At 42.7% G+C, this 27,817-nt stretch overlaps 1 protein-coding gene across 3 annotated transcripts in view; it reads left to right on the top strand.

Moving 5' to 3' along the window:
* The first annotated feature begins 553 nt into the window (after positions 1–553).
* Positions 554–27,817, top strand: part of PTPRF (protein tyrosine phosphatase receptor type F) — a 369,892-nt gene continuing 342,628 nt past the window's right edge. For 2 of the 3 annotated variants that reach the window (XM_056497306.1, XM_056497308.1), the window contains exon 1: positions 829–948. The gene's annotated coding sequence lies outside the window, so the exon portion shown is untranslated. Of the gene's footprint in view, positions 704–828; positions 949–27,817 lie in introns of those variants that run through there. The other variant, XM_056497305.1, reaches the window with a different exon arrangement.

Raw genomic sequence — 27,817 nt, forward strand, 5'->3', positions numbered from 1 at the left:
GCCAAAGAGCACCAACACAGCCGGTGCCAGGGCCCGCCTGCCTTAACCCTTCCGCCGTCTCAAAAGCCCGCAGAAGATACGTCCCAGTTTCTCCAGTTCTCACTTCAGGGCTCTGGAAGGGGGAGCAGGAAGGGCTGGACGGAGTAGCCGAGCATCAGCGCGCTGGGCGAGCGCACGGGCTGAAACCGCGCACAGCCGCGCCACGGCCAAGCCACACAGCCCGCAACAGGTCCCGACGCTCAGCCGCTGCCGCCGAGAGCCGTCCCGCAGCCCGGCCGCCGCTCCTCGCACCTACGGGGGCCAGCCCGGCATCCCGGCTCGGACCCGCTCCGCGAGCCGCGTTAAGAGCGGAGGGACCGGGCGCGGCAAAGGGGCTCGTTCCGAAGCACGGTGGGGCTGTAGCCCCTTCTCCCGCAGCCGGCCGAGGAGAGCGGCGGGGGGCCCCAGCTGCCAGCCAGGCTCCTTCCGGCGGCGCCTCCTCAGCGCCCGCCCCGGGCCGCCCCACCGGGCCGCCCCCCGCCCTCCCCCGCCCACACCTGGCCGGGGCGGGCCCTGCCCGCCGGCTGCGGGCCGACTCGGCGGGCGAGGCGAGCGGCAGCGCAGCGCAGGCCGCGGTAGAGCGGAGCGGGACTCGGGCGGCAGCAGCGCCTCGCCTCGCCGCGGGGCCCAGCGCGGCAGCGGGGCCCAGCGCAGCGCAGCCCAGGTGAGCCCGCGGGCGGCAGGTGGCGGCGGCGGGGCGGGCAGGGCTGGGCTGGGCTGGGCTGGCGGCGGGGCGGGCGCGGCGCGCGGCCCCGGCGTGGGCGGGCTGGCGGCGGCGCGCGCGGAGCGCGGTCCCGCGCGGCGGCGGCGGCTGAAGGAGCGAGCGGAGCGGAGCTGCCGGCGGGGAGCGGAGCGGGTTCTCGCCGGCGCCCGGAGGCAGCATGCGGACGGCGGAGCCCCGGAGCCCCGGTAAGTGGCTCGGCTGCATCGCCTCTCCCTCCTCAGCCCCGCGGCCGGCTCCCGACACGGCGGGATCGTCTCCCTGGGAGCCGCCAAACTCCGCCGCCTGTTGAGCCCTCGGATCGCGGCCCCCGAGCGATGGCCCCACTCGCTTCGGCTCCGCCGCCGCCCCGGGTGCCCCGTGGGGGCCGCCGTGCGGTACCGGAGCCCCCCTGCCGTCCGCTGGGGCCGCCACGCGGTTTCCCGTTGGACCGGCTGCGCCCCGCGGAGCCTCCCCGGGTCGGCGGGGGCCAGCCAGGCACCTGCCGGCGCCGCGGAGCCGGGGGCGCGGGGATTGCCGCCGCGGTGTGACCTTCCCGGGCGGGCTGCGGCGCTCGGGGCAGCCCCGGCGGGCGGACTAAGGGCGCGGGGCTCGGGGGAGAGAGGTCGCGCCCCGCGGGGCGCAGCGCTGAGCGCCGCGGGGCGTCCCGGGCGGGGTGGCCGTGCCGAGTGCGGGGCGCGGGGCCAGCGGCGGCGGCCCGGAGAGATTCCCGCGGCCGGCGCCGGCCGTTTCTGCGGCGGCAGGAGGGAGCGAGGGAGGGCGCTGCAGCGGGGGGCGGCAGACCGCGCCTTTCCCCCCCGGTGGGGCGAGCCGCCGCCTGGGAGAGCGCGGGGCTGCCGGGCGGCGGCGTCTTGGGTGGCGAGAACAAAGGGTCCCCGGCGGGAGCGGGCAGGAGCTCCGGCGCTGCTCCCGGGGTGCCGGCTCCCCGCACCGGGGTTGGGGCTGGGGGCGTTCATCCCGGTCTCCCCCGTTCGCCCTCCCCGGGGAGTGCGGCCGCAGCCTCCGCGGGGCCAGCTCCTGCCCCGCAGCCGCCTCCGCAACCTGTTGTGCCGCCTGGCCGGTCGGGGTGCCGGTGGGGCGGGCAGCGCTCCCCCGCGGGACGCCCGGGGGCGGGCGGGCTGGCGCGGGGTGGGCGCGGGCAGCCCCGGGCGAGCGGGAGGCGAGGGCGGTGGGCGGGTGCGTTTGCCTTCGCGGCGGTTTCTGCGCCCACAAACTGCTAAGACCCAACTTCAAGCAGTTCAAATAGCTGGCGTAAATTAAATTCAATGAGAGAAAGTATTTCTTCACTGTTTAAAGGTCTGTTCCCGCGAACCTCTTGTGTGGGAAAGATGTGGTCTGTTTCCAGGAAACTGACTGGGGCAGCTGTTCTGAAGCGTTTTGGAGTTTCGTGTTAATTTCATATGTAACCGAATGAAGCCGTGTTGTCAGTATCAAATACAATATTCTCTTGTCAAGTTTAGAACTGAGCTGTAAAAAGTGATTTGGGCTGACGATAACTGGATAATCGAAGCTTCAGTTGAATATTTGTTGGTTTAGAGATCTCTGAAGGCAGCTCACTTGTGCAGGGACAGTGAGCAAATAGAGTTTCCTTATGCTGCTTCTGTAATCACCTTTGTTCATTTTTCAAGGTAAATGCTAGGGAAATGACAAATTTAATTTAAGATTACCAAGGTTCTGTGCTGCAAGTGACTTATCTCCATTTCTGGTTGCTGGGTGATTGTTCCAAGACTGCCAGTTAGGCTTTGAAAGCAGATTTTTAAATAAAGTCCATTGCATTCATTATGTTGATGCAGGAAATGCGTGGCTCACGAGGTTGGTTTTATGGAAGGAACAAGTGTACTTTAATCCTGATTTTATTATTTCTTCAGTGGTGATTTGCTGTGAGGCTGAGGACGTAGGAGTAATAGATATCCGTACTGTGAAGCGCATGATCAGCAATCTGAACTTCGAAAGCAAAGAGTAAAATCTGTGTGGCAAAGCAGCCAGTTTGTGATCTGAATGTGTGGTGGGTGACAGTGTTGAATTATTTAAGTTCTCAGTTTCTGCCTCTAACCAACCATCTTAATGTGCAAGTTTTTTAGCCTACGTCTAGCTTTTGAAATAGGATGCAACATGACTACATATGTGAAGGGGTTAAAACAGCTTATGGCCAAAAACTTCATGCATAACTTCAGACCAAGAGGTTTTTATATTCAGTTTAGTTACAAATATTGCCATCAGCCCTTTTCTTTGCGTGTGTGTCAGTGAATATGTCTTGGCTGTTGGTTGGGGCCATTAGCAAAATAGTAGAAGCCACAAACAACATTTTATTCTCATTCATGTTGCCCATGAAAGTATCAGTTTCTGGAAGTAGAAGCTGTCCTAGGTTGAATATTGATTGTGGGTTGAGAGGTATGCTAATATTTTTAATTTTATTTTTTTAAACTAAGTCACCTGCTTTTGGGAAAGTGGGATAATTGTCATTGGCAAAAGCAGAGGAGACAGTCAAAGCTTGTGATTATAAAGAGAAAGATCTAAGCTTGTGGGTAACGGAGAAGAAATGTTTTCCTCTTTGTGTCCACATAATGCAGGGCTGTGGGAAGATATGCCTAATGAAGATGATTATTGCTGTGGCTTTTCATAAATCCACTTGTAATGGAGGCTTTGTACAGTTACTTCTGAATCTGTACATTTAAAAACTGCAAATAGCGATAATGGAGTTGGCTAATAGCAGACTGTCAAGTAAGTGCAATCCTTGTGATAATGTTCAGCCATAGATCTCCATTTAAGCATTACTTTTAAGCAGAAAATGTTTCTTGTAGGTCATAGTATATGCAGTTGGGAGGAAAAAAGAACCCGAGTTGTTGCTGCCCATTCTTGAATCTTAACCAGGTGACTCTAATTGGGCAAAGGGTACTTTTTCTCTTCAGCTTTTTATCAGATAGCAGGAGATGTACAATTCAGTTAGATCCATTTGATGTGAATTTAGATAGTGGAAAGGAATGCTAATAATAACCAGCTTTAAGGGACTGAAGAAGCTTACCTGAGCAGTAAACCTGTGGTTGTGTGCAAATTAAAAGTGGGACTTGTGCCTGTTGAAGGATTGCAAACTTTCCTGTGAAGCATTGGAGTGAGCTGGATGCCACCACATGATAGTCTGGGTCTGAGCCTGAGCTGATCTTGTTAGCAGTATTAATCAGGACAAATCTTTCTGTTTCAGTGGTTTTTTAGTGCTTCTTAGAAACCACGGTTGAGAGTTAAATTACTCATGTCTGTTTTGCAACTTAAAAGGTGAAGGTAAGACAGTAGGGAAAATTTTTAATGTAATCTCTTGCCCCAGTACAGAAGGATTTGAAATCATCTATTATTTTCAAGTAAAGCACTTGTAGTAGCTACTGGCTGTGTTATATAGTGTTCTGAATGCATGCAGTTTTAACTTATGTAGCTAAGAAACAGCTTTTGAAGGAAACTGACAGGAGACTTGCTTATGTTTATGTTTGGAGTAATTCATTGAGAAATACTTGTGATGCTCTCCATCATTGCTTGCCCTCCTTTTAAAGCAATGCTTTAACTTTCATCTTTCACCCAGTGTGCGAGGGCTCCTTCAGCGGATTCACTTCTGCTCAAAATCTGACCATAAAAGTAAACGTTGTTTCTACATATTTTAGTGCAGTGTTCAAACCCAAAATATATGCTTGGTTTTCAGTAAAAACTTGTAATTACATGGGGTGGTAGTGAACTGGAAAGTATTGCAAAACATATGTAAGAATACTGTCGTACAAACTCTAAAACTGACGAATGACTCACTGCGCCAGTGCTATATCAAATTCTATCTATACACAAGATTTAAATGACAAGTTTACTTTAGGTAGGGAATATGCAATTTTCTTGTACTCTTTCTTCATCTAATGTCAAGTGAGCTTAATGAAATGGTGCATGTGGGCATACAGGAGGTACCAGTTGCAGGGCTTTAATGAGCAAGGGGAACAAGCACTGCTTGGCTCTATTTGTGAAGGTGATAGATGGAACTACTCTTACATTAAAATGAAGCTCATGGTACTGATGCTTATTTTGAGATGTATATTTCTTTTAATGTACCTCATCATAATTTGTTTATGTGCGTTTAGTAACGTTGGTTCTATTTTTGTTTTCTATGGGAGAGAGTACTTGGCTTTTTAGCAGTATACATGTTCATCTTTACATATTCATATTAGTTGAATTTTTTAACTGGCATTTTGGCAGTATTTTTGCGAAGATAAAATTCAAGTCACTGCCAAAATGAAAATGTTTTAATGGTCAACATAGGGAGGGGGCCCATGATTGTAGATTAAAGAGGAAAAAGACACTTTCCACTGCAACAACACAGGTTTTATTCATGCCTCTACACTGTCATTATGAGAAGCTTCACAGAGCTTTGGAGAGGCCCCCTAAAAAACCAGAACATGTTATTAACAGGCAGTAACATGCTGTGCTTGGGAAGCCTGTGTGAGCTGGGAGACATGTGTCTGTGTATCACCTGTGGGTGCTGGGGCACCTGATGAAATGTGGGTGAATCCCAGCCTGCAAAGTTAAGGAACCCAGTGACCATTCAACACTAGGAGGAAGAGAAACCCAGTATTGACTTGGTCTGAGATAGAAGACTTTAAACTAATTCACAGTCTCTTATTTTGATTTCTATTTAGCTGTTCTGCCACAAAGCCTGTCCCTCCTGTTCTCTGTTAATCATCATCTTTCTGGGCAGTGGGAAAGATGCCTTGGTCTTCACCTTATGTTGATCATGAGAGCTTAGTGACCAGTGCCTGCAAGTGTTTGCTCTCTGTAGGAAGGCTGAAGTCTCCAGGGACTGTGAAAGAAGGCCAAGTAGGGGAAGCTGGAGCACTTGCTGTTTAATGTCAGTGTGCACACAATGTTTATACACCTGTGCCTTAGCAGAGAAAAAGGGTGGAACAGGTCTTGCTCCTTCAAGGACTCTATTATCTGAGAACTTTATTTTAAAGATCGGAAACACAGAGATAAGTTAGGGTTTTTGGAGCAGAGGATGGAAGTAATGTTTATAAAAAGCCTGGTTGAGATCAAAATTGACAAAAGTATCTCCTAAGATCTGGGCACTCAGAGGAAGTACTCTGTTTGGACGCTTTAATCAAGTGCAATCCACTGTGTAGCTGGAATAGAGCGATACCATTAATCTGGGAAGGAATAGGATGGTCCCATTCTCATTCTTGTCCTTTAGCGGCGTAGAAGCTTCCAGTTTACAACCTGTCCAAAAGACATTTATTTCTTGGCACAGAATTTCAGCTGCAGCTGGCAAGTGGGTAAGTACTTTCTTCCAGCGATACTGAGAAAGAGGAATTATTTAGGTTGGCACAACAAGTTTATAGTTTGGAGTTGTCACATGAAATTGAACTGAGAAAAAGCATGAAGGGCAGGCATGTGGCATTGTTCTTTCAAAAGCAGTGCTGGAAATCTGGTCATCACTCGAAACCAAACAGAGCATGCATGTGCTTGACCATGGTGAGGAATTATCTGTTGGCTTTATCGGCCTCTCTTCCTTTTCTTTTTACTTCCCCCCCCACCTCCTGCAAGTGCTGTGTTTAACACTAAATTGGACGTGTGTATACAAAGAATAACATCTGTTCTATTTTATGAGATCCACAGAGCAGGGTTGCTTTTCTATCCCTCCTGTGTATGGATTCTTCTATCGTGTGTCATCCTTGCTGCTGAAGGCAGCCAGGCACTTGAGCTTTGTAATATCTTTTCTCTCTGTAGGAGCAGGAAGTTATTCATGGGATGGTACTTGATTCTTCTGTTAGATTTCCTCGTGAAATTAGATCTTACAGTGTTTTGGAAAAGTCATCATTTTTCCAGAGAATTTTCTGAGTAGGTAAAGAAGTGGGATGATCTGCATCTGTTTTTCTGGAGGAGTTTTGGTAATTGTTATTTCAGTGTGTTAGGTTTTATTCTCCCTAGATGTATTTTGATAGGATGGTTAATTGGGAAGATAAATTTGATCTGAGAAGTATGAAAAAGGCTAGTATAATGTTTAGATTTTAGGCTGCATATAAAAAAAAAATATCTGGCAAATACTGTGCTTCTGATCTTTTGTCTTGAAGAATAACCATAGAAGTGGCAAAGGAGCCTTTTGGATACAGTGAATTAAGAATGTGTTGAGGTGCTACATACTTCAAAGATAGATTAGGGCAAAAGAGAAAAAACGTTGTTTTTAAATGGAGTTGTTTCCTTTTTACTAACTATGGTTTTCTTCAAATGCAAAGGAGTTATGTTTGTTTATATCTTACTAAGTCACATTTGTTTTCACCAAATTTGATCAAAGGTTTGGTTGTTGCAGAATCAATAATAATTCTCTTACCTTAAGGAAAAATCTGTAATTTATTAATGTACTGTCCATTGTATTTTAACTACTTGTACTACAAAATTTGCAAGATTACATAAATTGACTAAAGATGCACACAAAATCCAATAATACATTTATCATGTCAAAGTTCAGTGAAATATAAAACATAATTACCATAAACAAAGAAAATTGGCCTCTTAAACCCATGAACTAGAAGGCGTGGAAATAATTTTGTAATACATATTCTCAGTGGTTTTGTTGAGACTGCTTTGGCACCACCAAAATTCCTTTACAGTCTGTGTATGCTAACGCCTGTGTTATGTGGTAAAAAAAAAGTACTTGTAAACTTGTGCTTAACCTTAGGATAAAGCATGTATTTTTGAACATGAATTGTAGATATTGAATGTCTCCTTGCTATAGCCTTGTTCGTGAGTAGCTTGCCATTAATAAAATGCAGATTTGAAGAATTACACTTGGGGACACAAGTATTTCAGCAGATTTTATAGTGTTACTGCTTCAATTCTGCCTCTTGACAGAGGCAGGATTATAAAGTTTTGCAGGAAAGTTTTTCTCCTTTAGTATACATGTGAGATGGGAGTCTGAGTAACACCCTTTGTTGGTCTGGATTCTACTATGTCTTTGGATCCTGTAAAACTAAACTTAATGCTTTTGGTTAAGGAAATGTACTCATTTGAGTGCTTCTGGCTCCGGAAAAAAAAAAAAGAAGAGGCATTTTAGAATAGGCTGTCAGCCTAATTTCCTGGGGTCTGTCCCATTGCAGAGGGCTCATTTTAACAGATCAGTATGTGCTGGATCCTGCTTCAGCCAGGCCAAGCCAGGGAGAGCTTGCAGAAGCCTGTAGCATGGCTGTGATTTCAGCAGCTGTTTTTGGGTGGGTGCAGAGTGTCTGTTACTTGCAGCTGGATTTTGGATGAGACTGGAGCCAGTGTGGGCTCTGGTTGCCCCCATGCTGGTACTGTCCTTAGCATGGAGGTGTTGTCTCCTCCTGGCAGTGAGCATCTCTCTTTGCTTTGCTGATACTGCCAGTAGCTGTGCTTGGCTCCTACCATGGCTCTTACCATGCTTCTTTGTAAACAAGATAACAGTGAAGTGTGCTGCTGTAACTTACCTCCATGCCAGTCTCATTCTTATGCCTGTGGAAGAAATAAGGAGCGTAATTAATTATAAAAAGGAGGAGTTCTGAAGCATTGCATGGCAGCAGCTGTCATGCTCTTCCAGTGATCCCCCATCCCGCTGTCAGAAAGCTGGGCATCCTTCAGGACACAACAGTATTTGCTGAAGAGTGATCAAAGGCTTCTTCATTGGCCAGAACCATCAAGGTACATGGGTAGACGCTTGTTTTAAAATGACTTGCACAGAGTTGCTGGGATCAGCAACTTGACTGCAGTGACGAAAAACATCTTTAGCACACTAGAAATGATGAATTGTGTTTTGTTTGCTTAGATCATTGAGTGTTCGGGGCAGGCACCATGAGTTGTACAGTGTTAAAGAATACATTACACAGCAGTTACATTGCTGGAAAGCATTTGTAAGTGTAAGCTTGAATTAAAGAGATGTATTTTTCCCCCTATTAAACTTTGAACAGTTGAGTTTTGAGGACCAGTGAATTTTTGATGCTCTTAAATGTTGTCTACAAGGAGCCAGGTGAGGGATCTCCTGTTTTGCCTTCATTTTTTTTTGTTTTTTCCCCGTGTTTTTCTTTGAGCTAGTACTTGTGTGTTGGTTTTAGATACAAGAGATGCAGACATTCTGGCTTTGGTATTTGAATGGCTGACATAACTGTGTAGGTTATAAGTGGAATATAAGCTCTGGAATACTGGCTTTCTTAGGATCTGAAGGGAGTTATCAGGCTCTTGGATTTTTGTTGCACAGTTGGATTTTAATTAAAATAAACACTATAATGCTAAGCATTTATGTATTTTTGCCTTTAGGTAGAGTTTTAAATTGGAATTAGCTATACTTTGGTAGAAGTGGTTTTTTTTGGTGGTGGTGTGTTTTTCTTTTTTTAATATTATTGTAATGTTGCCTGTTTACAGTCTAGTGATATTTCAGTGAGAGTGCATAAAAATATTGCTCGGCAGATTTGTTTATATTTTTATTGTATATTGTAGTAACGATGTAATTATTGCTTTTAACAGAAATGCCTGACTCGAGTGTTTAATTCTGTCAGGCTCAAGCAGTCACTGATGAGGTGATAAATGATAGGTTGTGTGTAGAAGTGGATTTGCAATTATTTGCTGCTTTTGGAAAAAAAAAGATGCTTTGTTTCTGTCCAGCGACTAATGTAGAAAGTCGAAGTGGTGCACCAGATGTTTTTTTCTAATGGCTGTGGTGCAGGGTCTTTTTTTGTACAGAGGAAGGTTTTGACTGAGTTTGTCTCTTTGTTTTTGAAGTTTCTCCTACTTGTTAATGCAGTACTCTTCTACTCTGGACTTCTCTATGGTTGGGCTTTGGAAAAGCTCCTTTCCCCACCATTCATGCCTGTCTCAGCACCCTGTCCATCAGGAGGTGGAGAGGCAACGACATTTTTACAGCACGGGTTGATCACTTCCTTTCATTTGTTTTTATTTCACAGAATTCAAACAAGAATAAGTGTTTTGCTTTATTTGTTGATGTCTGATTAGGAATTAGTGGAAGAAACTGAATCGCGGGTGTGATTAAGGGTAGTTTTTGTTTCTGGTGTATGAAAGGACTCATTGTCTGAGGCTTTTCCTCCATCGTGCTCTGCCTAATCCTGCTGAAATCACACTGACAACGGCAGCGCTCGAGGCTCCTCGCCTTGTTTTCCTGCCTGCTTAATCATACAGCTGGAAAAAATCCCCTCTTCCAAGGGATGGCTGCTTCTCGTGCTGAATCTGCCATCATGTCATAGGGGCATTGCTCTTCAGGTGGGCATTAGTTTGAGGGGCCTGGGAGGGGAGGGTCACTAATCTGAAATGGGACAACTGATCTAATTTGTGCTACTTTTGGGTTTTTGATCTATGGGCCTGATGGTTTCATTAATGCTGTTGCCTACCTCTTAGCAGCTGTGGCTGAAGGAGGTGAGTGCCTCATTCCAGCGTTGAGTTCCTCCCCCCTTTCTGTTAGATCAACTCTATATACTTGCTGTGTAGTATTTCTGCAGGGCAGAACTTTAAAATTGCTCAGTATATGCTTTCAAAAGCAATTTAAAAAGTTTAAGATTTGTAGAAATGAAGACATTTCTAAAGTACATAAGTACACACAACAGACATGACTGTTATTCTTCTGGGGAAAACACAATACCCCACTCCGTGAGCAGCCTTTCTTTGCCTCTGAATCAGGTTGTCATTCCAAGGTCTTAGAGTGATTTAAAAATATAAAAAAACTCCCCTGAGGAATCTATTAAAAATTATTTGGTTCACTGAACATTCAGTGCACGTTTGGTCTTGGAATCCATTGCATGCCCATAGAAAGATTTTAAAAATCCTCTTTGACAAAGTTGGTCTGAGTTGTGTCCCTTTGGCAGGTGGGTGTGAGGGAATTTCATTGCTTTATTTTCAAAACAGAAGTGTGTGGAATTAATATTGATTTTTATTATAGCTGCTTGCTAGTGCAACTGTATCCAGAGGTCACATGTCAGCTCTGCTTTTGTAGTGACAGTTTTCCCTGTTCCTTTAGTTGAAGTCTGTAGTTGTGGAACTCTGGAAGTGATTGGGAAATATGTTTTGTTTCTTTTTTTTTCCCCCTTTGAATTCAATTTGTAAAGCTTTATTACCTAAAATTAAATTCTTATCAGGTTGAAATGGTGCATAAATTCTTGTTGAAAGGAGACAAATGCTATTAGAAATCAGTGAAACTAAGCTATATTTTAATCCTAGATTTATTTTCATTTCCATTGTCATACACTGGACACGCTTTGCATCCACTTTGTCCGTCTGTATTGGGGTTTTTTTGTTCTGATGAGTTTTAATGGTTAAGTCTGGGAGAGATGTTTGTTAGATTCCCACTGGCAGTGCAGCTGTGTGCTGTGGCATGGGTTATATTTCCAGGTACCTAGTGTAGGTGTTGTCAGTTCCCATCAGCATGTGCTGCTTTTGTCTGCTGAAGAGAATTGTCATATTATTCAGCAAAACTGCTTTTTCCTTTAAGAACTTTTCCTCAGTTTCAGCTCACGATGGAGAGCTCTGATGTCTCTTTGTTAGGTTTTATGTGCAGATATTCACAGTTGTTCACAGCTTGGTAGTTTTTCAGAGTCTAAAGTCAGGTAAGGACTTAAAGAAAACACAAATAATGGGCAATCCCTCCGGATATGCAAGTTTATTTGATTAACCCATCTGACCCACAGCACTGGAGAGCAGTTAAATATTTGGACAGTCAGCAGTCCTGTTAGTCATGTTCCATTAGGTGACAGCCTCCTCCATTTCGAGGCTGCTCAGTTTTGCTGCCGTTGCCAAGTCTTGAGAGATCTGAAAGGGAGCCATGAGTGGGGGCACGGTGGTGCTTTGGGGCTGCTGCTGGACCAGCTGCCAGGAGGAGCTGGGATGTGACTGCAGCACATCGTCTGCAGTGGCTTGGGAATCGGGGCAAGGGACAGAATTGTTAATTGCACATTGTCAACACTGTAAAGGTTAGCTGGTAGATAAAGTTACCAACCCAGGCAGAAATAGCAGTGCTGCCCTGAGAAGTGTAAAAGACTTGTCAAAACCTAATCTAATCTGCATTTACTGTATATTGTAATAATGGATAAATGAATTTCCAGCGAGCTGAGATAGTCCAATTTTAATAACTTCTCAAAAAAATCAAAGGGCGGTATTGTGCTGGAAGAGACATATCACGGTTATCCAAATTTCCTTCCATGGAACTGTTTTTAATGTTATGTGAGTGTGTACTAATGGTTTAAAAACTCATTTGTCTCCTAGTCAGCAGCTTGACCGGTATTTTAATACAAAGGACATGTTATTATCTTGAACTGGTCTTGTTTCTCAATGTATGTAGCAGCCAGCTGGAAAATTGTTTGACTTTTTAACTGCTATGGTTTTGATGCAGTGTCTAATGTAAGAAAGTGAAATTTATTTAAAATCAGTGACGCTTTTAATCGTTGTGTTTCCATTTAGATTCAAGGGGATAGGAGCAGATGTTTATGTTGAAGCACTCAGTCTTCCCCTTTTTCTAAAGATCTGTGATAATGCTCTTTATTAGAGCTAGGTAAAATTCCTATACTTAAAATCTGAGGAAAGTAGGTAGGAAACTGCTGCTGCATTTTAATTCAGTGCATTTCTGGATGCATTGCTGAAGATGTTCTGATAGAAGTAGGTCTAGTAAATTTTATGGGAGAAAAACCTAATACAAAAAAACCCAAACAAACCCCTTTGGGATTCATATGTGGTTTTAAAAATTATGATAGTGCCTTTTTGTCTGTTCTAGCAAGAAAAGGGTATGATTATAATGTGTTTTCATTATAAAGGTTTTGTGAGTGACTAGACGGGATTCAGCTCTGAATTCCGGACTTTGGAGTGTCCAAATTGTGCATAATTAACTTAAAAGTCAGATTTTTGGAGACTCAAATGTTTCACAGGGAAATTAATGAGAAATGTACTGTAATGTACTCCTCTTTTCAGTATGGTTTTCTCACCTGAAATTACCGAGTTATAAATATTTTAAATGGAAAATGGTTCTGAAATGAGCTATGAACAAGTATTTTCCTGTATTTTTGGTCTCAAAGTGAAAAATGCTTTGATTAATAGAGCCACTGCGTTAGTTCCTATGGTAGTTTGCTGTGATACAAATGTAGTTTCTAGGTGTGCTTAAAAGATGTAAGTTTGGCAAAATTTCTACTCTGTCTTTTCACTTAATTGCTTTACGAGTTTGCATATAATCTTGTTAATTAAATTGTTCTCGCATGGTTGCTGAAGCATCTCAGAATGGGTAAGAAGTGCTCTTTATGGGCCTGAGCGTTGGTGGCTCGGTATCAGCTGTGTGGAGGTGTTGGCTTCTGCTAGTGGAGGGGCATTGCCTGCCTGGGGCCATTGGAAAGGAAAGCAGAATTGTTTGACGTGGTGTGAAGTAACTTGCACAGCTCAGTTTTGCAGTGCAGTCTTTGTGTGCATTGGCGTGAGGAGCAAATGTGTTTGCAGAGTGGCTTTTTGTGCTGGTGGTGTGATGTGTTTGTGCTCTTGCCTTGGTGGGAAGGGGTAACACAGGTGGCTGTCAGGTTGTCACTGCCCTCTGACACTGCTCAGAGGGGTTGGCTTGTTCTAACCAGCTATGGGTAAGTGGGAATGAATGACTTCACAGGAGACCTAAGGTAGAGCAGGTGTCACTGTGAAGGGAACTCCAGGAGACTGATCCAGACCCACCACAGCTGTGGGCTCAGTTGTCTGAGCTGTGGCTGATGACCTTGGACGTGCATGGGTGAACTGGGAGAGCTACTGACAAGTTACAGAAATCCTGGGTGGATGTATGTCCTCTCACTTTGTTTAATAGTGGATTTTTTTTTTTTTTTTTTTTTTTTTTTTTGCGAGGAGGGACAGAGACGCAGCTGAGAGTTCCCAGCTACAACGCTTTTCAGATCCTTATTTGAAAGTGTTTTGAACAAGGGACATCAGAAGCTGAGATACAAAGCAACCTTTTGAAGTTAAAAGTGGGTCTGCATGAAAATGAACTGCTTGTCTGTGAAAAGAGTCAAGTGTGAAAGGATAGGATGGTTTCACTAAATGAATTTGATAGTCTGAATAAGTGTGGTGAGGCAGAGAGGAGAATCTGGAAAGGTCAGGGCTGAGCATGTGACTCTAGATGAGGCAGTGGAAAGACATGAAAGGAATTGTCTGGAAATGCCTTGGTTTACTTTCTTTTTTAAACTTAGAAGTGATTTATTTATTTTGGTGAAGGTGGTTATAAAAAGGGAGTTTTAGAAGCTTGCTGCAGAGAAGCAGGGAATCTGATTCCTTTGGGATCTTGTACCTTTTTCATTCAGCCATTGTGTGGTTTCAAATAACTAGCAGATCAAAGCCTAAAGGAGCTCCTTGTTACATGTGCAGTCCCATTTGTAGGACTTCTCTGTCCTGCATGCTCACTGTAGTTGAGTGCTTCAGCAGCTTTTTATCCCAAGTAGATTTCTTATTATTGCTGTCTCGTTTTCAGTGATTCATATAACTTGGGGATTTTAACTCAAAGAACTTATGACAAGTTTTCTAGGTTCCTGATATTGCTTAAAAGTAAAGTGTGAGATCTGTATTTGATATAGATGATTGTGAAATGATTTGCACTGGTAGCAGGAAACTGTCTGAACTTTTGTACATAGTTATAGACTCTAGGTTAATTGTCACTGCTCGTGGGATCTTGAGACCCACAGTGCTTCTGTCAAGTCATCAGCTCTGTGTTTAGTTAAAGAGAGCAGAAAAAGTCCTATAAAATGCTATGAAAAAAATAAAGACTAAGATACAGAACATTATTATGCCGTGTCTTAATCTGTGGTTTGGCCATGCATTAGATACTATTTCATCTCCCTTTCGTATGAAGATACAGGGCAGCTAGAGGAACTGTGGGGAAAATTGACATGAGTCCGTAGAGACCTGGAATGGCTTCTGTGTGACATGTTCCATGTGACTGGGAAAGATGTGGCTGAGGAATGATGTCACAGAGGTCCATGAAATTGTGCCTGGCTTGAAGAGAGTTTGGCTATTTCATCTGCAGTGTGTAAGAGACAAGCTTTGAAGGAGTCAGGTTCATCCTGGCAGGAGGAAGTCATTCTTCCTGCGCCTAGAACATTCTGCTGTGGGAAGACAGATTGTAAGGGTAGTGCAGAAGGCAATTTTCCTCAATGAAGTACAGCTGTACTGATTGCTGAGAACTGGAGACAGCCTTGCCTGCTCAGTGAGGATGGGTGTTATGAAAGAGTGGGCCAGCTAGTCAAGAGTGAGTTGCAGCTGGACTACCAGAGTCTGCTGCAGTTTGGGATGGAGTCTGCTGGCTGTGCTGTGAGGAGGAAGGGATGTGTGGCTGTGCAAGGGACAGATAAGGTAAGAAGATGCTGTGTGAGGGACAGACAGGGTTAGGTGGCTGCGTGGGGGACAAATTTGGGTTAGCTGGTCATGTAGAAGAAAGAAAGAAACTTGCAGAGAGAAGGAGGGAAGGAGTCAGTGCTGTGTGAAGCTGCCTGAGAGAAGTCCACTGAGAGAAGGCATGAGAAGATTTTAATAAGGGTCTGGTCATGATGCCAGTTGTCCTTCTCAACAGCTACATAATTGCTGCATTCTGCATGTTCTTCAGGCAGGTAAGCTTGGAGAACTCCTGGAAATAGTCTTCTGGGGACTACTTGGTGTACAAATGCAAGTCTAAGAAAAGCTCTTGCAGTGAAAGTATTGAAGGCTACAGATGTGCTTGGCGGGAAGTGCAGGTGTGCTCATCCTGTTCTTGCTCTTCTCCAGCGCTGTGCTTAAAGGCTGTGTTGGACACAGGATACTGGGCTAACAGGGCCTGTGGTGTGACCCAGCACATCTTTGTTTGTGTCCTGTGCTTTGCCATGAACTCCATGAACTTTGTGTCCTCATTTTGCTTAACATAGGACAAGCCCTCTGCAGGAAAGCCTTTTCTGTGGAACTGATTTTCTTGAGCAATAGCAGTAAATAGTTAAGCTGCAGCTGGCAAAAGCTGAACACAAGAAGGGGGGAGATGTTACCTTCCCATTTGTGCTCCCAGTTGCTGTGGCTTACTTTATGCTATTTTGGTGTCGGTGCCATTTCACTGAAGCAGCAAAAAATTAACTTCAGGGGGAAGAGCTTAATAGCTTTCTGCTGGTTAGTGGATTAAAGCAGTTCAGAGGTGCAGTAAATACTGAAGGGGGTTGGACTGCACAGCCCCAGAGAAGGCAGCAAGATATTTTCCTTTTTACCATTAGTAAGCCATGAGATAATTTGGATGTGGCGTAGCCCACCCATCTCCCAGATGCACAGTCTTCCCATGATTATGCTGACTTTGGTGATTGTTAAGCTAACTTGTGGAAGGCTATAGCTCAGTAGCACAAAAGAAAACCATCAAATTCTGTTGCAGCCCTTCAAGTTTTTAGCGAGCTTAAGTAGATGACAAATGGTGCTTGAGCAGGGCTCCATGCCAGTATGGGTAGATGGCAGCACTGCCCAAACAGGCATGAGCAGTCCTTTCTGCAGTGGTGGTAACCTCCCTTGCAGAACCTGCCTGCTGCTGATGGAAGGGTGGATCTGCCTCCCACAGCGTGGTGCAGACAGACTGTGATGGTTTTTCCTCTCCAGACCACATGAAAAGGGTCATAACCTGTCCCTGGAACCTTGGGGTGCTCTGGAGTGAAGAGGGCCTATCAAAGTGTGCAGGTGGGCAGAAGTTATTTACTCACTTTTGCGCTGAGGAAGTTTCCCAAAAGCAACTTGAAAAGAGGGGAGGTGGTGGGAATTAGATTTGGAGCAGAGCTTCTTCCTTAGTGTCTGCAAGTGACAGTGTGGAGATGTTGCTGGCCCAAGGAATACCACAGTTAGTTTTTCTGCTTCTGTGAAAGTGGATTGTTTTCTGTTCTCTTGGAATGAGTGCTTTTGTGTACAGAATGCTTATTAAGGTCTTAACACATTAATGTGTGCTAAAGAGCAGTGTTTGCAAATATGCCTACTTGTTCTAAAAACAGATGGATCATGCCTTATGATATCATGCCTCCTCCTTTTCCAGAACTCCCTGAAAAGGCTGTGATCTTCAGGACCTTCCATTTCATTGGATAAGTAGCAAAAAAAGGGCTGCTATCCAAAATGAAAGAGATCTGCTTTTAGTTGAAGGGAGTTACCTTGTGAATGTCACAGACACCTATGAGCAGTAATGGTGTAGGATAAAGATTCATGTTTGAATTCTGCTAAGAGAACTAACAGTTGAGACTGATGGAAAAAATGTATTTACTTTTAAAAAATATATTACAATATTAATAACTTCCCACTATTCTGCAAATATCTTCATCTTTCTAGTTAGATTGTTCTACATTACTTATTCCAAAAGAGATTTGCTCTACTGCTTCTGTCTAGAGCTACATGTCAAAATAATTTTTCTTTCTTGGACAGGCCAGCAAAATGTCATGTAGACTTTTTTTTTTTTCCATTATCATTTTGGTACAGGCAGGTCAGCAGCATTTTATACAGAACTAGAAAATTTCTCTGGTTTTGCAAGGCTGTGTAAATAGGCATATCTGTGGCCTACTTTTCAACACTTCTGTAGTGTTTTAGATTCTCGCAAACTTAGATTTTGTATTTTTTAGAAAGCTCTACAATTCATTTTTAAAGCAGTGCTAATTCAGTGTGTCTAACTAGCTGAAGATCATTAATAGCTTCTTTATTCAGTACAGTTATGCAGTAAAGCTCCTTCTGGGGTGATGCTATTAAATAATTCACTTATTTTCCTCAACTTTTTTTTTTTTTCTGGTGGCCTAGCTTTAAAAATCTTTGCTGAAATGTCGCTTGAAATCTTAATCTAATTTCTTCTTTAAAGATTAATTCCATTAGTGCATAGTTCATGGAGGAAAATGTTCTATTATGGGAGAAACATATATAACTTTTATGATGGATTGTGAAAGCATCAATACAAATACAGACAGGAGTGGTGGTAGATAATATCTATAGAAAGCTAGGCCATTTTGTTTAGCTTAGGAGTATATATGTTAGGATTGTGGATATTAAAGTAGGTAAAACAGGCTTCATAAATGGAAAGGCATTTAGAGTGGTGGAAGATAAAAACATCTTGATGCACATACTTTTTGAATTATTTTGATCATAGTCACAAAAGCTTTCAAGATTTAAACTATTTAGTGGAGTGGGTTGTACTGTGACTCTGACAACCATTTCTTTTGAGGGAAAATTGCTCCCTAAATTTCTCCCACAGCCACTTTTTTTGTAGGGCATATGGCCTGGAGTCATGGTGTGCTCATTCACCAGTTTTGGATCCTCAACTTGATTTTAGCCTGAGATTTCTACTGAATTATTTCATCATTTAGGGAACTGGTGTGTGTTGAGTGATTTGCAATACAGTAACTTCTCCCACATTGCCTGATAGACCTCTTTATTTTACTCCTTGGTGCACTGCCAGAAATAACAATTAAATCCGAGCCTTTAACAGCATTTTATTGAGGGCAGATTTGAACAGAGATCTGATGAGATCTTTGTTCTTTTAGGATCATTGTGGTTTTTTTGGATGTTTCCCAAACGTGTTTAACAGTCATCAGTCCCATTTTTCCTGGATGTGAGGAAGAATCTGCCATGTCCTTGAGCTTGGTGACAGTTTGCCTGGCGGTGGTTTTGAGCCTGCCAGGAATCCTGTGTGGCTCTGTGCTCTGTCCATTGTCCTCAGGTCCCACTGGATATGGCTAAAGGCACTCTCCTGTTCCTGCTGATGGGGATGCCCTTCATTGTGCTGTGTGTCTGGGTCACCCCATGGAGATTTTGGGCTCAGGCAAACAAGCTCCTTAGCTGTGAGCCTGGCATAGGTCTGCCCCTACAGCAGAGGCAGTCTTTTTTACAGATCACTTGTCCCAAGCCTCCCTCCCCTTGAGGCCAGGTCTGACTTTTGTTGGAGCAGGGTAGTCAATCGGGGGTCTCAGGGGGGCTTTGCTTGGCCAGGCAACCAGACCCTGTGGGTGAGCCTCAAGGCTGGCTGTCCTGGTGCACAGAGCTCTGCTCCCTTGGGCTGACAGTTCCATTCTCACTCACTGCTTCTTCACCAGGTTTGCTCTTTTCTCTGCTCCAGGGAGTTACAGCTGCAGCACTTGACATGGGATTTCACAGCTGCCGCTTTCCACCTGTATTGCTCAGTCCTGACTGTTTGTAGCTGCCAGTGATTTGCTGTGGAAAGTGAAACGTTACCCAGTTGTATGTTTCTTTATTTTAGCTTGGAAAACAGCATCTGAGTTATTCACAACGTGTTGCAAAATATTTATAGTGCTTGAAATGCTTGTGAATATGTGTTGCAGACAACAATATAAGCCTTGTCTTAAGCCACGTGAAGCGTTTTAATCTGTATGAAACTGCTCCCAAGATGAGTTTTTGATCTTAGAAATACAGAAGACTGACTCAGTGTAGTTCAATCGGTATTACTAATTTTTAAAGCAATAAAAATATTATTTGATATACCTCCAAATTTGCCCAAATGCTTCAGATGAAACAGAAGTTCTTCAGATCTCAAACTCCAGTAAAATTCTGTAAGTAAGTAAAAAAGCACTGTTTGAATTTTATGTAGGAACTTTGCAAAAGGAATTAAAAGAGTTGCTGGAAAGGTGGACAGTGATCATCTGTGTCTGGGAAGGTGTCATATAAAGAGAAGCTGAACTCTTGGATCAAAAAAGGACAAATCAGAGGGGGCATAAAAAGTCTAGAATGTAATAAATTATTTAGGGAATCTAGGTCAGCAGACTGTTCTTCAGTTGTCAGATAGATAAAAAGGAAATCTGAAACACTTTGAGATTGGTCAGTTCAAGATGGGTGAGATGAAAATCCTTCTTGTGATGTGTTCAGGAGGACTGTAGCAGGCACTTGTATGGGAAGTCAGTTTTTGAAGTTCAGAAGGTTAGATATTTATATTGGTACTGGGATTTGCAGTAACATTTAAAGGCTATACTTGACTTTGTTTTGTTTGAGCAATCTGTGTTAGAACACCAGGATGAAGCTTAAACTGAACTGAGCCTCTGTTGGAGGTTCCTGCATCTTTCCCCAAGTCCTGTAGTCCCTCAGTAACAGGTTGGTGGTGGCTGGTGGGCTTCAAGGTTGATCCTGCCTTGCTTGTAGCATCCTCTGAGGCTGGACATGTGCACCTTTGTGAGATCAGCAGAGTGCACTTTGTAGACTGCTGTGTAAATAGAAATGATTTGGAGGACATAACCTTCCTGTGGGAAATGGACGGATTGTGCTGACTATTTGATTGGCTTTTTATCTGGAGGTATAACTGTAATGGATTTTAATATTTAGATTAATATTGGTATCTGGTGTGATTTCTGCTGAGTTGGTGCAGAGATTACCACTGACTTCTGTGGACATAGGTCAGATCCCTTAAAACCAATTCTGTATCCTGTGTTACCTTATTTGATGGTTTCCTACCATTGAACCAAAATATGTTAAATGGTAAACAGAAATCTTGTGTATAGTTAATCCAGAAGGAATTACCCAATTACCATGTTCCCAAAAGTCTGCCCAAAAGTCTTGCCCAGACAGGAGTATTTTTAGCAGTCTCTGTCCCTAAAGCAGGTCACATACCTATGTGTTCTTTTTAGCTACAGGTTACTACTAAAATTTACTTTGTTTTGGGAACACTTCATTCATTTCTCAGAACTGGGGCGATTGATGAAGGTCATCTCAGAGGAAAGAACTGTTTCTAAACCTTGAAGTTTAACCTTGGGAATTGTCATGGCAAGAACTCAGTGTGCCAGGCAGAACTGAGGTTGCAGTTACCCTGATAGAAGTTGTTGGAGCAAGTGATGATTGAATAGAAAGGACAGGAGAAAACATTGGGCTTGAAATCCGTGTGGTTAATGCATTGTTATGTCCATCTTGAAAACGTGTGTCAGATAATTAGTGTCCTTTGTCCTCAAATGACAGAATGGAGTGGTACAGATTTAACTTACCTGCAGCTGTTGAAAAGTTTGATGGGAAAAAAAAGAGTCAGTTTTGTGATTGCAGAGCAGCAAATTGGTCTTTAAATGGGTACATTGCTGGGGAGAATATGTATTTCTTTAAAATATTTCATCTAATCCACAGTACAAAATAATATATTTAGAATTGGCATCCAAAAAATTCTCAGTGGAAATTGCGATATTTCTGGCAGTGTTGCCACCCTTATGTTCGTTCCTCGTCTCTCTGTGCAGAAGTAACCTGAAAAGCATCTTGTATTTGAGAAAAGCACCAGCTATAAGATCACAGGACTGCAGCATTGTTTGTGCCGAACCGATGGCACAACCTCTGTTGTGTTACAATAGGAATGTTCAATAAACATCACTTGGCAAAGTTGTTTAAAAGTTGTCGTGTTAGTGAGTTCTAAAATCTCAGTGTTAAATGCACTTGCAGTGTTCTGTGAATAATTCATGCTCCTGCAGTGATCCGTGGGGAGGTGGGCTGGCTGTACATGGCTGGGCTAGTCAAGCACGCTGGAAAGGAATGGGAAAACAAAGCCGATGCTGCAGCTCAGCTTTTTGGTATATTGCATTTCTCCTTTAAAAGACTTGAAGTTTGTGTGCTGCAGCAGTGAAACCAAACCAGGGCTCCTGCCTATGAAGTTTATAACTAGGTGGTCAAAGTCTTGTGACATGCCTGGACTAAATGCTGGGGTGGTGTTCTTCTGTTTTGGGCAGTTGTTTGACGTTCATGTTTATTGATACATATCAGTGCTCAAGGAAAACACGTGGATTTTGCATGGAGAGGGCTGATCCTTGACACTGGAGGAGAATAGAGTTTTGTGCCTGGTGTTTTTTCAGCCTCTGTCCCAGTGGTGAGGGACGTGCAGTGCCACTGCATTCCTGTTGCTTTGCTTTTTTAAAAGAAAGCTAGAAATGCATGCTGTGTTAAGATAAAGCAGTCGACATAAAAAGAAAAATATGTCAAATTTTAATACTGTCTATGTGTTTGCTGCTCATGTCTTCTGCAAACAGAAGGAGGTTTGCCTTCCTCTTGCTTGATATTGTTATGAAAGCTGTGCTTAGAAGAAAACAAATATTTACCTAATCATATGCTGAGAAATTAATGACCTTCAGCCAGCTTGAGAGCTACCTGCACTCCTAGTCTGGTCCAGTATTGAGTTGCTTTGTGTTATCTGTATATTCTAACCTTGCCAGGTCTGTGCAGAGGTGTTTGCAGAACAAGCTCATGGTGTTTTCTGTGGGAGATCCTTAAACACATCTTCAGCTTTCTGCTACTAATCTCGTTTGTGGGAGTGAACTCTTCTTAAGTTGTCATTTAAGAGTCTCTTGTGAGTCTGCTTGTAATATTGGGGCTTTAGAAAGGCTGTTAGAAGAAAGCTTTCAGGCACCAGCCCCTGTTTTCCTTTTTAAACATGTCCTTGTACTACCACATACTAGTCTAAATAAGACTTGTCTTATCCCAGTGGTATTTGCATTCATCTTATTACTGCAGACTTTTCTGATTATATTGCTTGTTACCCAAAGTGGGCATATTTAGCTATTGCATCCCTCTTGCTTGATGTGGCTTTTTTTTTTTTTTTGCATGTACAGCCAAGATTTCATTAATCTTTCTTGCTACCAGATCACACTGGAAACCTTGTAAGAATTTCTTGGCTCCTCAGTTTGTCACTCTCACTGAATATTTCTTTCAGATTATTTTCCTGTTGGATGTCTTCGCTGCGCTTTCCCAAGGAGAACCTTATTTTTAATTGCCTGCTTCTCAACTTTCTCTGTCCTCGCTGGGGCTTGCTGCTCCTAAATTTAGTATCATCCACAGATTTCAAGAACACACATTTTACTCCTGTTCTGCATGATTAACTAAGATTTTTAAGAGAATGTCTAAGAAAATTCCTTGCATCCTTGAGAGATGCTCTCAAAGTTTTGGTATATGATTTTAATTTTCTTCTGAAGTTTTTTTTTTTTTTTTTTTTTTTTGGTGTACAATGTTCTGTCCACATCAAAACTGGTTTCTTAAATAATTTTGAAACTGTATAATATGATACAGTCAAGTGGTTTACTGACATCCAAGCATATTTTTTCTGCTCTGTGCTTGCTGTGAACTACAATTCTCTATAAAAGTGATGGGCTGCATCAGGTTTTGCACATATTCTATAAGCCCTATTTCTCATTTTGGTTTGGAGAGAAGATAATCATCTTTGAGGAGTCTCAGGGGCTTGGTTTCTCTTATCTTAATAAAACTATTATTTTTGGAGAAGTAGAATTTACTTCCTTATATGATAATTTCTTTGTGTTTTTCTCCTTCTGTGAAGTTGAAGTCTAAATATGTTTTTCCTCTGTAGATATTCCATAGAGGAATTAGTGGCTATATCTACTAAGCTTCTTTGCTAATTTGTCTTCAGTGGCTCGACTCCATAGTCTCATTTATTCCAAGGAGTGGCTCTGATACATATGTCTACATTTCCTAAGGCATTTATTTGTAATTATTAATGCCCATTTGTAATGGCTATCAGTTGGTACTTTACTGAGGTAATACAGATAAAAGCACAGAACTGCAGTAGTGGGTATTGCCAGGAGTGCTTGCTGAGAAGAGCTGCCTGTCATAATTTCAATTTCTGGTTTTTTTGTATGTTTCTCACTGAAGGTGTCTTAAATTTTGAGTTTTTGTAGTACTGTTCATATTTGTCACAGCTAAGTATCTGTGTGTGGGTATATATAAAAAATGTTTTATGAGTTCATGATTACGTTCTAATTGTTTAGCCTCTCCTTTATTTTCCCTTTTAGATTTTAAAAGGTGGTGAGTGTAGCCAGCTACTTGGGTTTTAATACCTCATCCTTCATCATTTATTAATGGCCCAGACTATCCTTGTAATGGCCACAAAGCAATAGCTCGTTTGGCTTTTATGCTGTTCTTATCTTCCCTGCAGGTGGTAACTGGCTGTCTAATTCTTGTTAGGGTGTCCTCCCCCTCTCTGAGACACACAAATCTGGTAGTCTCCCTACCTGTGGGATGGAACCCACATTGATCACACCTTGGTTCTTGTATCCTTGCCTTTGAGAAGGACTGGACTTCTTGTACTTCCAGGTTATTATGTAGATATCACGAGGTTGTATTAGAATTTAGAATGTAGTTTCTAAATTTTCTTCCACCTTCACACTCTTAATTCAACTGGACCTTATTCTGCTTTTGGTGCTGCATGGCTTTTGTTCCTCAAATGAAACTCTGGGACTCTAAACTCTAGGTGTGATGGAAACCTTAAATGGTAGTTCCCAGTTCACTGGTGTGCCAGATCTGTATAATGACTTACCACTAAAGCTTGTGTTTTCGTGCATCACTGTAACTTGCTGTTGTTGGCAGGGAGAGTTTCCCTCCTTGGGAGCTCTCTCAGGCTTGTTTGCTGTGCTCTGTGGGCTGTTGCTGTCTGATTTGTGTGTATGTGCATTAAGCAACAAGAAGCCAATCTAATGGAAGCCCTTCTGGGTGAGTGGTTGTGCTGTGGGTGTTCTGCTGCTTGGGCCAGGAATGTTTTGTCATCTCCCATCACCCGGGCCAGAACCCTGTTACAAACATTGAACCTTGGTGCTCTTGCTCTTTTCTTTTCCCTACTGTTCATGCCTTGCTTTCTCTCTTGCATTCTTTCCTTAAACCAACCTTCTTCTGTGTCTACAGTTTTTATTGTTTTGTAGTTAGGTAAAACTGCTTCACCTTGCCTTTTGTAGCTCAGATTTCTTTTGATAGCTAAGTGGTCTTACTCAGTCATAATATATTTCATTGCAATTCTCATTTTTATCAGCTCTCTCAGTTCTGCTGCTTTCTGGGTTACTATCTTTTATTGGATACATGTGTTGGCTTAATTTTTTTCTGCTTGTGTTTTTATGGCTGAAATTGATATTTTTTTCTCTTTCCTGCCTTAATATATAGTCTCTGATGGTAGCTTTCTATTTTGTAGACTCTCCCAGAAAATGTAATTGCAAGGTTTATTCCTGTCTTTATATTAAATAAGATACTTAATACAGCCAGACAAAATTCTAATCCCTGTGGCAATGTACTGAACATATTTGTTGGTGTGTAGCATAGCTAACTATTTTAGTCCTTCAGCCATTCTTCAAACCACATCATGGGCTTGGTAGTTACAGTCATGCTGCTTTGGAGCTATGTTTGTGGGAGGAGATTCTCTCCCTTTGTCTCTACCTATTTTAAGGAGTACTTTATATGGTGGTACTCACTTCTGCATGACAGTGACTGTGCAAGTTCAAAATCTTCTTGCTTTGTGGGTTTTTTGTGTATGTGTGGGTGAAGTGCTGAGCTTGGTAGCCTGGAGTTAAAAACTTCTGGTCTGTTTGGGCCAACATGCAGCCCCTAGGCATTTTCTGGCTGACCTTATACACTAAAAATGGCTGGGAGTGTTCTGCTGTTCATAGATAATATCTTTGGTGGTTGGTTTTCCTTGTAAGAAAAAAAAACACTACGCCATCATGAAAATATAGAAGTGACAAAAGAAAGGGTTGTGATTAATAGGAGAAGACTGAATTGCTTCTGCTACCTGAGGATGCATAAACTGCAGTGGCACTGACCTGCTGTGCCCAGGGGAAGCTTGGAACCTGAGCTTCCCTCTTTTAAGAAGTCAAAATTACCAATTTTTGTTCAATAAGGGAGAAGAAAGGAAATTTTCAGTTAAATGCAATTGACCTCAGACTAATTTTGTGTGGAAAATTGTGCCTTGCATTAAGGCCTGTAAACATAAATTATTTTTTCCAGGCACTGTATTTTTGCTTCTAGAACTTAAAAAAAAAAAATCAAGTTGCTGAACTTAGGATGATATTTGTATACCACCTGGATTTGGAGTTGGTAGAAATGTTAAATCATCTGTAGCTCACTCTACATCTGCAGACAAAACAGTATTGCCCTGGTTTACATAGTGAGTTCCATCTGGCCTTATTCATACACAGTTAAGCACTGAAAGATTTATTTTTCTTGTACAAGATGGAAAGTTCATTTTTTATTGTATATGAATATAATATTCTTGAAAGATAAGACAGTTTTGACGTTTGGTAGATCTATGCTAAATCTATGAGGTTTAAGCAACAGAAAAATATGTACAGATAAACCTTGTCCATTTCATGTGAACCCTTTGAAACACTTAAATCTTTTAAGAATCATTGTTGCATACTTTTGAGCTCAGTTTCTGTCCAAATTAAACTGGAACAAGTGGAAAGAAAAAGGATTGGTAAGTAAGAAAGGGAAATAATGTTTGGTGTCTGATGTAGAACTAAAATTGAGAAGTATGTGTCCATACACATGTACACGTACACACACTCAAACAGGTAATACAATTTATGTGGATACTTTGCCATATAACTGCTTTTTTGAAATGTGGAGCATAGTTTTAGAAGCAAATTAATGTTCACTGGTATCCTGTGATCAATAAGAAACCACATTTCTCAAGAAAATAGCTGGAAAACCCAAAAGCAGACAAAAATACAAACTGGTTCTGTAAATTGTGGAAAGGAAATGAATTCTGTTACTCTTTCAAAAACCTAAACATATATATATAGTTAGTGAATGATACTAAATATTGAGTGGTAATTTTTTAGTAGGTATTTGGTATACAAAGTCTGATCAAAAGGTGAAGAACATATCAGGTGAGATACCTGAAATTAGGGTTATATTTTGTGTCTTATCATTCATAAATGTGTTCTTCATCTTTTGCTCTTAGATAATCTGTGCCTTTCAGCAGTCATGGTAAGGATTTCTATCTGAAAGGATTTATCCAGTTTACAATAGGCAGCTTGCATAGTCGTACAGCCCAGGTGGGAGAGGTGGTTTAGGCATGGCAGAAAGTCTTGCTGTGAAGCCTGGTTTGTAAGGGAGATTTTGGCATGGAAGCAAGCTATGCTGCCTGCAAGCATTTAGGTCTCTGCTTGAATGAAGATGCATATAATGTATGCAGGACCATACCATGTAGGTTTTTCAGTGAGAAGATCCAAGTGTTGATTCCATTAAATGTACTGGAGGGTTGTAGGGTGGGTGCTATCTGGAAAAGTTCACAAAAGGACAGTATTTGGAAATGTTGCCTTGGTTTTAATTAACCAGGGCTTTTCCTTGTGCTCCAGCTGTTGTTCAGCTGCATTGAGAAGCGCTTTCCTGCAGTCATCAGTCCGTGTTGTCAAGTTTTGCAGAAGCCAGAGCTTCAGCTGGCTGGGCTGTGTGGTTGTGCTGGCGGAGCAGATGCTGGAGCACGGTGTGGGGGGCAGTGTCGCCCTGGCCCTGCACACTGAGAGCCTGCAAAAGCGTGCTGGGTGTGTGTGACTGGGGGTTACATGCGTGGCTGTGGCTGACACACCTGGTACGGAATGTGATGCTTGTAAGATGGGTGACTGAGCCATGTCAGCAAATCCCAGGGTTTGAGAACTGAGCTTTAGGAAAATGGGAAGGACACTGCAAACATTGTCGGGTCTAGATGGCTCATCTCTCTTATAATACATGCTATACTGATTTTGTGAATTTTTGTAGCTTAGTGAGCTGCCTATATCCATGTGCCCACTAACACTGAATGAACATTATCTACCTGGCAAGATTATGTAGTGATATTTATAATTTGTGATTTCTATTGTTTAGGGAAGTGGCAGGATTTCTAGAGTCTGAAATGTATGTTTTTCTTACACTTGTTAATGTGCAGCTTGTGGCTTGTGTCCCTCTTCCATCTGCAGCCCACAGTGAGATGCTTCTCCATTCCTCATATTCCTGGCCACCATGTTGCATCAGTGAAGGAAAGAAAACACCTGACAAAGGAAGGCATGCTTCAATTGTACCTTAGTTTTGTGGTCTGTAACCTTCATCTGTTTTGTGATTGTAGAGATTTGGGGACAAGGAATTCTTTGGGAGAGTAAATCTTCTCTTTTCTTTTTCTAAGCTGGAAAAAAATTTATAGTTTTTCCGGTCTAATAACTTGGAAGGATTAACTTTGCACTCTAATAAATAAAACAGCCAAGCAGATTTTGTCCAAACGTTTCTTCACCAGACTTAAATCCTAATCCTGGACTAAAATCTCACAGGCTTGTCGTAAAATTGTTCCAGACTAAAACTTGGCAAAGTAAAAGATCTCTGAAAGCAGGGTTCACAATG

This window comes from Oenanthe melanoleuca, chromosome 8 (genome assembly GCF_029582105.1).
Source record: "Oenanthe melanoleuca isolate GR-GAL-2019-014 chromosome 8, OMel1.0, whole genome shotgun sequence".
NCBI lineage: Eukaryota > Metazoa > Chordata > Aves > Passeriformes > Muscicapidae > Oenanthe > Oenanthe melanoleuca.